A 10,289-nucleotide genomic window follows, 5' to 3' on the forward strand; every position below is an offset into this window, starting at 1 on the left:
GGCCAGGTCCCCAGTTGAGGGATGCGGAGAGGCAACAGATGGATGTTTCTCTTACACATTGTGTTTCACTCCCTGTCTCCCTCCATTCCCCTCTCTAAAAATAAATTTAAGAAATCATTTAAAAAATATTTTTTGTTTTTTGTTTGCTTTGTTCATTTTTTCCAAGAAGTATATATATTGTCTATTTTTGAGGGCCATGCATATTTAAAACTTATTTTTCCACATGAACTTCAATGCTAGTTATTAATTCTTAGATCACAACCTCTTCCTTTTCTTTGTAGACCTTACTCTCTTTTCTTCTGCTAGAGGAGAGACCTGATGCTACCCTGATACTTGCTTTTTTAATAAGAAATTCTCTCTTCTACTTGTGCATTTGTGGGACCTTTATACTAAACTTGTAATGTTATAGGTTATGTTATATTTTGTTATAGATCAAAAAATATTGTCTAGGTGTGTATCTTCAACGATTATACATGGGCTAAATGAACATTATCTTTCATCTATACAGTATATATGTAGTATTTTTTATCTCCCTAAAGAAAGTTTTCTTATTCTTATTATTTTTGCAGTAATAATTCAACTAAGATGAGCTTTCTATAAAATTTCTGACTCCCATTTTCCCAGCATTTCTGTAGAACTTATCTTGCATAACTGAAATTTTATACTCCTTGGCAACATTTCCCTATTTCTGCCTCTCCAGTTCCTAGCAACCATTATTCTGCCTTCTGCTTTTACTGTTTTAGATTCCACATATAAGTGAGATCGTGCAGTATTTGTCTTTCTGTCTGGCTTATTTCACTTAGCATAATGCCCTCCAGGTTCATCAATGCTGCCTCAGATGTCAGAATTTCCTTCTTTTTTAAGGCTGAATAATATTCCAATGGATTTTCCTTAAACTCTCACATTTCTCTTGTTCATGTACTTGAATGAAGCTTATAGTTCTGCATTTATGATGAGCCTGGGAATAGACAATGGTTTATTGTGTGCTTAGCTTTGCATTCAAATGGAGAATGTTTTGAGTTCTCATTGTCCCTAAATTCATGCAGGCTTAAAAAGTAAATAGAACATGGCTTTATCTCTGAGAAAACTGCTTATACTAATATTCGTGTGTGGAGTTTCAAAACAGAATAAAACAGTTTCCATGTAGATTGCTTGAGAGATTGACCAAAATCATTTGCTAAAGAATGCCTCCTACCTTCTGTGAAAAATGAATTTCATTTGACTAATAAAGTTTTTCTGTTATTTAAGTATACACTATCTCAAAATGGAGTTCGTAATAAAAATATTTTTCATTGAATAAAATAGCAGAATAATGCAAAGAACAATATTGTTCTTGACTTTCCATTCTTCACCTTGTAAAAATATACTGCCCCCTAGTGGCAGTTTACATATATAACAAACCTAGAAATTTATTAGGCTGAGAAATTTGTACCTGGTAATAAATATAATTCTTTAATCTGAAATACAACTCTTCCTAAAATTAATATCCTGGAAAGTGGAATAACATGTTATTTTAAACTGATTTTCATAGGTGTATAGTGTTATTGTTCCTGCTGCTGCCGCTGCCATTTTTTATAAGTGAATTTTATTCTGCAGGGTTCTCTGCCTCTTTAGCTTTGTTTCCCTGCTAACTGCCTTCTTCCAGTGAATTACTTTTGTTTAAGCCAAAACAGATTCACAATGACAATATACTATTAACTGGAACATGATGGGCTTTGTTTTAAGGCAAAATGTTATTTTGAAAAATAATTTTTTAAATTTTCATTTTGAAGTACATGATACATATATACGTAGTTCAAAACTTAAATGGTACAAAAAAGTCTTCTTTATCCCTGGTTTCCAGAACTACCTGGTTCTCTACTACAGAAAACAACCCTTACTAAATGATTTTTATGTATTTTCAGAGTTTACTCATACACATATTTATTATATGTATTATACATATATTATGTATACATTTTTATATACATGTGAAGGGGACCAAAAAAATGGAATTTGCTTATAAAAAGTTATGTATATATTCTATATCTAAACTTAAATCACCTTCAACGTACTCTCCATTTGATGCAATACACCTATTGAGACAATTTTTCCACTGCTTAAAATAGTTTTTGGACTTGGTGATTTTGATGCCTTTTAGTGCTTCTGCCATTTTTTGTTTTGCCTCTTCCACTTTGATAAAACATTTTCCTTTGAGGTATATTTTTCATCCAGGGAAACAAACAAAAAAAAGTTGCTTGGGGGAGAGATTGGGTGAATAGGGAAGGTGGGGTATGGGGGGTTACGCCATTTTTGGTCTATAACAGCTGAATGCTCAGCATGGTGTGGGTAGGTGTGCTTGTAAATCACCCATTATGAAATGGGCAAACATGTTGAAAGAATTTTCAAAAAAAAAAATTTACTGAAGCCAAACAACCTCTCGCAACGCAAGCTGGTACACTGATACAGATGGGGTCCTAAAACACCTAGTGGCAAAGCCTGTACTACAAGGGGCCCACCCTCCAGAAGATAATTCCTTTTGGGGGGGTCCCCCTCCTGTATCAATATATGCATTATAATTCATTATAAATCGTCGGCAGCCGTCCGTCTCGAGAGACGATGGTGTAGCTTCTTAAGAGTCCATCTGCACTGCCGAGAATGGCTGTGCAGTCCGACTCGGGAGTGACACGGTATATGTCTCCTCCCGTGTTGAATCGACATCTTGCGATGACGCTGGAGTGTCCTCTCCAGTGAAGCTGAAGCTACAGAGCCTGGGCAGGGTGATATGGAGGATCTGCTGTTGCCCATGCAGCAGACCCCCCCCTCTTCGCAGCTGAAGGATCCAAGGGAAAGACGGAGTCAATACAGCTTGGCTTCAGGTGCGCCGCAGGAGTTGCCGGTGTTGACTACAACGTCAAACCGCCTTAGGGACTCCGGCTCCGGATTTTCTGTCGGGGTTTACTCCCTTAGCCTTTCCCCTGAAGAGGTATGCCGCAAGGCAGCGGAGGTTTTTTGGAATCAGAGTTTTCCTTCTCTGATGTGCCCTGACTGGAAGATCGAACCAGCGACACTTAGCTCGCAGGCCGACGCTCAATCCACTGAGCCAAACCAGCCAGGGTTATAAATACACATTATGAATAAATATATAATTATAAGTATATATATATATATACACACATACACTTATGGTGCATTCATTCAAAGAATAAATCATAAAAGAATAAGGCACTACTTTGTACTGATACGAAGTAATCAACAACATAAACTTAAAACATATGTACATATACATAAAATATTTGTACTTTGATGTGTGCATCATATTTAGGGGTTGGCAAAAGTAGGTTTACTGTTTTTACCTATAAATCTAAAGTATGTCTACTCAGCAGTTGGTTCTTTTCATCCAATATGGCAACCTGCCTTTTTATTAGATTGTTTAACTCACTCACATTTAATATTGTTATTGATATAGTTATAAATTACACTTAAAGTTTTATTTTCTGTGTCTAATTTTTTTAATCTATTTTTCTTCTTAGTTTGGCAGTAATGAATATTTTCTAGTGTTACACTTCATTTCCTTTTTAATTTTTTCCTTTATTTAGGGATCATTTTCTTAGTGGTTTGCCACACATACCAGCTTAATTTATCAAAGTCTACTTCATATTTATACTAACTTAATTCAAGTAACATATAGAAATTTACTCCTATATATATTTTTCTGCCTTTTGGTGCCATTATTGTTATACATTTATCTATAAATGTTACAAAACCAACATTTTTTAAATGTTAATTTATATAATTATATGTCTTTTAGAGGTCCTGAGAGAAGAAAGGAAACGAATATGCATTTATAGCATTAGCTATAGTAACCTTTTTATTTATCTCTTGTCTTCACTTACCCCATAGATTTGTGTTACCATTTGGAGTCATCTCTTTACTCCAATTCAGCTTCATGCCTGAAGAAATTTTCTAAAATTTCTTGTTAGTTGGGTTTGCTTACAATGAATTTTTTCAGTTTTTGTTTATCTGGCATTGTCTTTATTTCAGCTTCATTTTGCTGGTTTCAGATTTTCACTTTAGACAAAAATGTGTTTGAACATTTTCACTATGACGTTTCTTGGTACAGCTCTCTTTGTATTTTTCCTACATGGAGTTCGTTGGACCTCTTGGATATGTAAATTAATGTTTCTCATCAAGTATGGGGAATTCTCAATCATTATTTTTTGAATTAGTTTTTGTGAGGGTTTTTGTTCTCTTTTGTTTGTTTGATTTTTTCTTCTCTCCTGATGAGTTTAATGGTATCACACACTTCTCTTTGGCTTTGTTTACTTTTTCCTTCATTTTTTTGTCCTCTCTGTTTTTTGAATAGTATAATCTCTATTGAACTTTTTAAATGTGAATACACACACACACACACACATATATATGTGTGTGTGTGTGTATATATATATATATATTCATTGATTCTTTCCCCTACCAGTTCAAACCTATAGTTGAGCCCTGTAATGATTTATTTTTGTTATTGTACTTTCAATTTTAGAATTTCCATTTGCTTATTCTTTATAACTTTTCTTTATGTTTGATATTGTATCTTTAATGAGACATTATTATCATATCTGTCTTTAATTCTTTAAGCATAGTTTCCTTGAATTCTTTGAAGATATTTTAATAGCTGCTTTGAAGTGTTTATCTCCTGTGGCCTACATCTGGGCCACCTCAAAGAAAATTTCTATTGCCTGCTTTTAAGAGAGAGGAAAGAAAGAAAGAAAGAAAGAAAGAAAGGAAGAAAGAAAGAAAGAAAGAAAGAAAGAAAGAAAGAAAGAAAGAAAGAAAGAAGGAAGGAAGGAAGGAAGGAAGGAAGGAAGGAAGGAAGGAAGGAAGGAAGGAAGGAAGGAAAGGAAAGGAGAGAAGGAAGGAAAGGAAGGAAGGAAGGAAGGAAGGAAGGAAGGAAGGAAGGAAGGAAGGAAGGAAGGAAGGAGAAAGGAAGGAAGGAAGAAAGAAAGAAAGAAAGAAGAAAGGAAGGAAGGAAGGAAGGAAGGAAGGAAGGAAGGAAAGAAAAACTGTATGGGTCATATTTTCCAATTTCTTCACATGTCTTGTAATTTCTTTTTTAACTGTACATTTTAGATAATATATTGTCCCATCTCTGGATATGATTATCCCTCACTTGTTTGGTGCTTATTAATGTTGTTTGCCTGTTTATTTGTTCAGCTACTGTTGGTACTGTTTTAGTTTGAAGCCTCTGATGTTGCTCCTGAGAGGCGGCACATCCTTGCAACCAGTCACCTGAAACGATACTGGCTTTAGTAGGGCTGTCTTTGACTCTTTCCCTGATTACACCCAGATATTAGACTACTTTACTTGCTGGCTGATCCACTCTATTTCTTCACAATGCCCTTGACTACAAATTGCTCCACAGTTTGACACAATTAAATTTGGGCCTCATTTTAGAGGTAGTTTCGGACGCTAGTGTGTGAGGATTGCTCTGATCCAAGGAATGATCTTCCTAGGTATTTTTTTCTCCTGTGTCTCACAAACACACTCGCCAAACTTTTGGCCTGTCGCTCTGACCCCAAATAACATGTCCATTGTTTTTAAGAGCATCCTTAGAGTTTTATCTTTCCCACACTCTCTTTAAAATAAAGTTAGTTCATTTGAAAAACTTCATAACTCTCTGTTCTAAAAGTCTACCTCTCCCTCTGAGAAAACAGTGTCGAGCCATGGAACCAGGAATGGGGACTTCCATTACTGGAGAGAAACTGAAGAGCAGGAGGAAGATGAAGGCTAGCGTTTTCCTCCATCTCCCTGCCAGGGTGTCATAATTGGCAGCAATTTTCTACTGTGGCTCCAGCTCCTGCCAGATGACCCTGACCCCTGAGCTCTGATAATGCCACTTCTGCCTCTGTCTTTTCAGACTGAGATGGGGAAGATAATGGTTTCCTATGGTTGCTAATCTCCAGGTGGACTCAACTCTCCACTCCATTTGGCCTCTCAGTTTTTCATCACCATTGTAATCATTCCTCCTCAGAAAGTCCTGCTGTTTTAAATGCTCAGCTGTTTTTTCTTTCTCTGATTAGATCTTTACATACAACCTAAATACTTTATAAAGCTCAGTGCATTTGTCAATGTATGTTTAATAAGTGCCAGACTTGAAGTTTCATAAGGGCAGAGATCAGGCCTCTCTTTTCCTCACCTTGGTATTGTGTAATGATTGCCAGATGAGAGGTACTTGAAAGATGAATGAATGAATAAGACATGCAGAAAAGTTTTTCTCTCCTCAGACCATCTCACTCTTCTCGTCACTTCTTATTGTTGTCCTGGAATAATGGGGTAAAATCACAACAGAAAAAGCAAAGTTGAACTTGTTCTATACTTGCTGACATATGCTCAGATCATCAAGCACTAAGAAAAGTCAACTCACACACACACACACAAACAAGTAACATCTGTCCAAATAATTAAAATAAAAGTGGAATATTTGAATGTACCAAAGGAGAAAAAGAAAAACCTTCATGAAACTAACTTGAGAAGCTGACAGTGGGGATGTCAAACCTGGTATGGCATTTTAGAACCAGACGAAAATCAAGTGAGCACTGAACACATTTTATTTTAACTTGGAAAGTGTTCTTTCCTGTCATTTTCTTCTGTCAAATGATTTGACTTTGAGTGAATTATATACGTCACTCAGCATTTTGAAAAGCATTCAGTAGGAAAAAAGGGAGAATCCTTAAAGATATGTTATTTTTAAAGAGTGCTCTCTTCAGAAATTACAATTTGGGCAGTCATTGCAGAGTTTTCAGGTCTGTTTTTATCATGAAAACACTCACTGTGTATCTTCCTGACATTCTGGAAGGACCTTCTTCTTTCTTTTCCTTCTTTTTAAGGACAGTAGAAGGGCACCACGGTTGGGGGAAGAGAGAGTTGTCAGTTCAGTCTTTCGTTGCCATCATTGTGAAAAAGTAACTCAGTTCCAGCAAAAAGAAAGTGTAAGAATGTGAAGAAGTATTCAGACTAGGCAAAAATCATCTAGTCAGCTTCAAAAAGCAATGAGCTGAAAATGATCTATTTGTGTAAAGAAGTTGCACAACATTAAATATTCCTCTGGAATCCAAATTCTCTACGTTAGCACCATATCAGAAATGCTACTCTGGGATGTTCTTATGCTCAACTTAGGATAAGAGAGAGACATTCCAGCTGTTGTTTTAATTTAAAACATCCACACACAATTAAAATAAATGAGTTGCATACAGCAGGAGAATAGCATATCCCTTGTGTGTAGCTATTTTGGTTCCATTTAGAAGAGGAGAGATGAGACAATTGAAGGGCTGTAAAAAATAAATTCGTTAGTAATATATTTTATAGTATGCAGCAGTATGGTTCCTGCAGAAAACTCGGAATGTAGCTCTGTAGCTTAAGTGGGGAGAATAACAGATACCTATTCTTACTGAGCAAACGGGGGCTTCTTCATGTGGCACTTTGGTGTATGACCCAACAATTAGTGCTGAAAAAAACAGGTCTTTATTTACGGTATTCCAATCTTAGGGAGGGGGGAGCCCTGTTCTCCCATGATACCCAGCACTTCCTTTGCTCCCCAAAAGACTCTAAACCAAAACCAAGCCCAATAGTTCCCTATCCCTTATCTGTCAGCTCTCTCTTTCAGGATCTGGGGTACATTGTCATCAGCCTCCATATAATAGTTCAGAAAAGCATGTCACGTTACACTGGATCATGGTGGAGTCCAGGAAAGGCACAAGTCCTAGGAGGGTGTCCTCTCCATATGCTCTGAGTTCCAAGAGTCCAGATAGAGTTCAGGTCTTAAGGCAGAGTCCTCGGTGGCTTTGGAGTCAGGAGTTAGCTAGAGCTGGTACGATCAAAGCAGCAGCACATCTGCTTTCTTAATAGCCCATGCCTCATGGCTGAGTCCTGACTGCAAAAGACATAGCTGCTTGCCGCTTCTTACATGGCTGCTACATGCTCCTACATCATGGCACCTTCCTTGTGCTCCTCTCTCATTAAGCTGTCTGCCCTTCTTTTAAAATCCTGAAAGTCAAGTATACCTTTTGCCTGGGGTGCACAGGTATTATCTAGCTACCATCTCACCATAGATACGCAAATTACCATACAAGCTGTATTATCTCCTTCCTCCATCACCCAAACCATGGACTGCGGGGAAGATCTATACCATGTTCACTCCCTCAATTCCTACTAAACTGCCTGCATTTCCCTATTTTTTCTTGATTACAATTGTGGATTTCAGAGTCTGGTAGATTGAATTATTGACTCTACTCTTTTTCTCCCAGCACCCACTGACATCCCCAGTTCCCATGCCCTTCCCCCCAACCTGCCTGCAGCTGCCTGGGAGATAACGTTTCAGGCTGAAAATCCCTTCCCTGCAGCTGCCTGGAAGATAACAGGGTGCTTCAAACTGAAAATAAACTAAACCACATTCTGTTTTGATTAGCCCATCGCACCCGCAGCTTCCAGATAGCCAAACGGCCGACAAAGCTCAAAACCCTCTTTTTATTCCCCCATAAAACAACCCCCTTCTCCCGTGGAAGCTCGGAGTCCTGACCACCCATGGTAGGGCTCCCTCTCTGCTTGCTGCTTCTCTTAATAAACTTCTACTTTCATGCTCGCTATGTCTCAATGGTCATCCGAGCCACTCCGTTCTCACACCCACCCCTTTGCCATGTAAGTAAACATTTTCTTTTTCTAAAGCAAGGTGCCTTTCCCAGCTTTTTACTTTGCCCATGGGATGTGAACAGATGTGAGACAGGCAGGCACTTGAGGATGTGGGTTTGACCTCTTGCATCTCTGTGTTTCTACCTTTAATATGGGACATCATCCTGGGAGTAGCTGCTGCCACTTTTGCTTGGATACCGGAAGGAACACACAGAGCAGAACCAGACCATCTGACCAGTGGGTCCAGGAGTAAAATAGATGTTCATTGCTTTTATGTCTCTGACATTTTGTGGTTCTTTGGCAGGTGGCAGGAGCAGTGTTATTGCAATGGTTAGCTGATGCATTGGGGATCCACACATAACGCCTCTTTTTGCTGCTTAATTGCAGAATTGTTAGAAAGAGGGAGAGGGGAAGAGGAATTGATCAGATAGTGAGCAAATGCTATCTTCATTATGAAAATCCTCTTTTGGAGAACTGGGCTTAGTCAGGTGTATTTGAACACTGGCTTTATAATACCAACTCCTGAATCCCATAGCTCTCTTCCCAGCTACGGCAGCATTGGCATGCAGAGGTGGAGCCTCTTCCCATGATACTACAGGAGGCGCGGAGCAGAATGGCTACTGGGCAGGCAGATCCCAAAGGCAGGGGAGTGAGAAGAGATGAGATACGTGTACCTATTTCCCACTCTCCGGTTTACCTATAAGATCACTTCCATCTCTAAAATTGACTAATTAATGCCTATTTTACAGGGTGCTAGGAGAGTTAAATTAAATATAAATAAAACACCAATATAGTACGTGATATAGACTGTGCTCAACAAACATCCTTACCCATATTCTTTCTCTATTCTAATTTACCTCTGTTTAGTGTCTTTGTTTATCTGTTATTCTTTCTATTTCTCTTCTTCCTTTTGATTTTTCCTCTGTCCTTCCATCTTTCCAATTCAACCCTAAATTAAATAATAACATATACTAGGTTGTATTTTTACCAATATTATGCTCCTTTTCTTAATTTACAAATCCAATTTATTAAATAGTTATATGCTTTTATAAACATCAATCAAATTATATTTAATTCCTTTAAAACTTCAGTTTAGATATTCAATTGATTTTCACTTTTTTAGGTCATTGACTCTTAACACTATAACCTCCCATCTCTATGTTTCTGTCAAGTTTTTCATCAGTTTTCTGTATGTACTTGTAATTTTCCCTAGGGAACTTACTCATTCTAATTTAATATGTTTCTGAGTTGATGATACTTTTGATTTTAAATACTTTTAGATAGTTATAAATTAAAGGAAAATGTGGGTAGCTAAACAACAGCGTTGTGTTTCAATTTTCATTGCTTATCTTTTTGGGTGGATTTTAAAAAATCCATGTGGAGGGACTGACACAAGAGAAAGTATAGAAAAGCTCAGCACAGGGCCTCTAAGACAGTCTGTGAAAAGGTGATAAATACAAAATTTCTGAATCCATATACATTTGTCATTTCCAGCTTACTTATAACATAAAAAAAAAACAAAAACAATGATGCAAGGAAAAACTGAAATAATGTAAAAACTTTATATACCAAATACTTTAGAAAGAAAAAACAATAGTCACAGTTGAATGGTATGAAAATTCCAATCTACC

The sequence above is a fragment of the Furipterus horrens genome, unplaced genomic scaffold (genome assembly GCF_987537825.1).
Source record: "Furipterus horrens unplaced genomic scaffold, mFurHor1.1.pri manual_scaffold_6, whole genome shotgun sequence".
NCBI classification, from domain to species: domain Eukaryota; kingdom Metazoa; phylum Chordata; class Mammalia; order Chiroptera; family Furipteridae; genus Furipterus; species Furipterus horrens.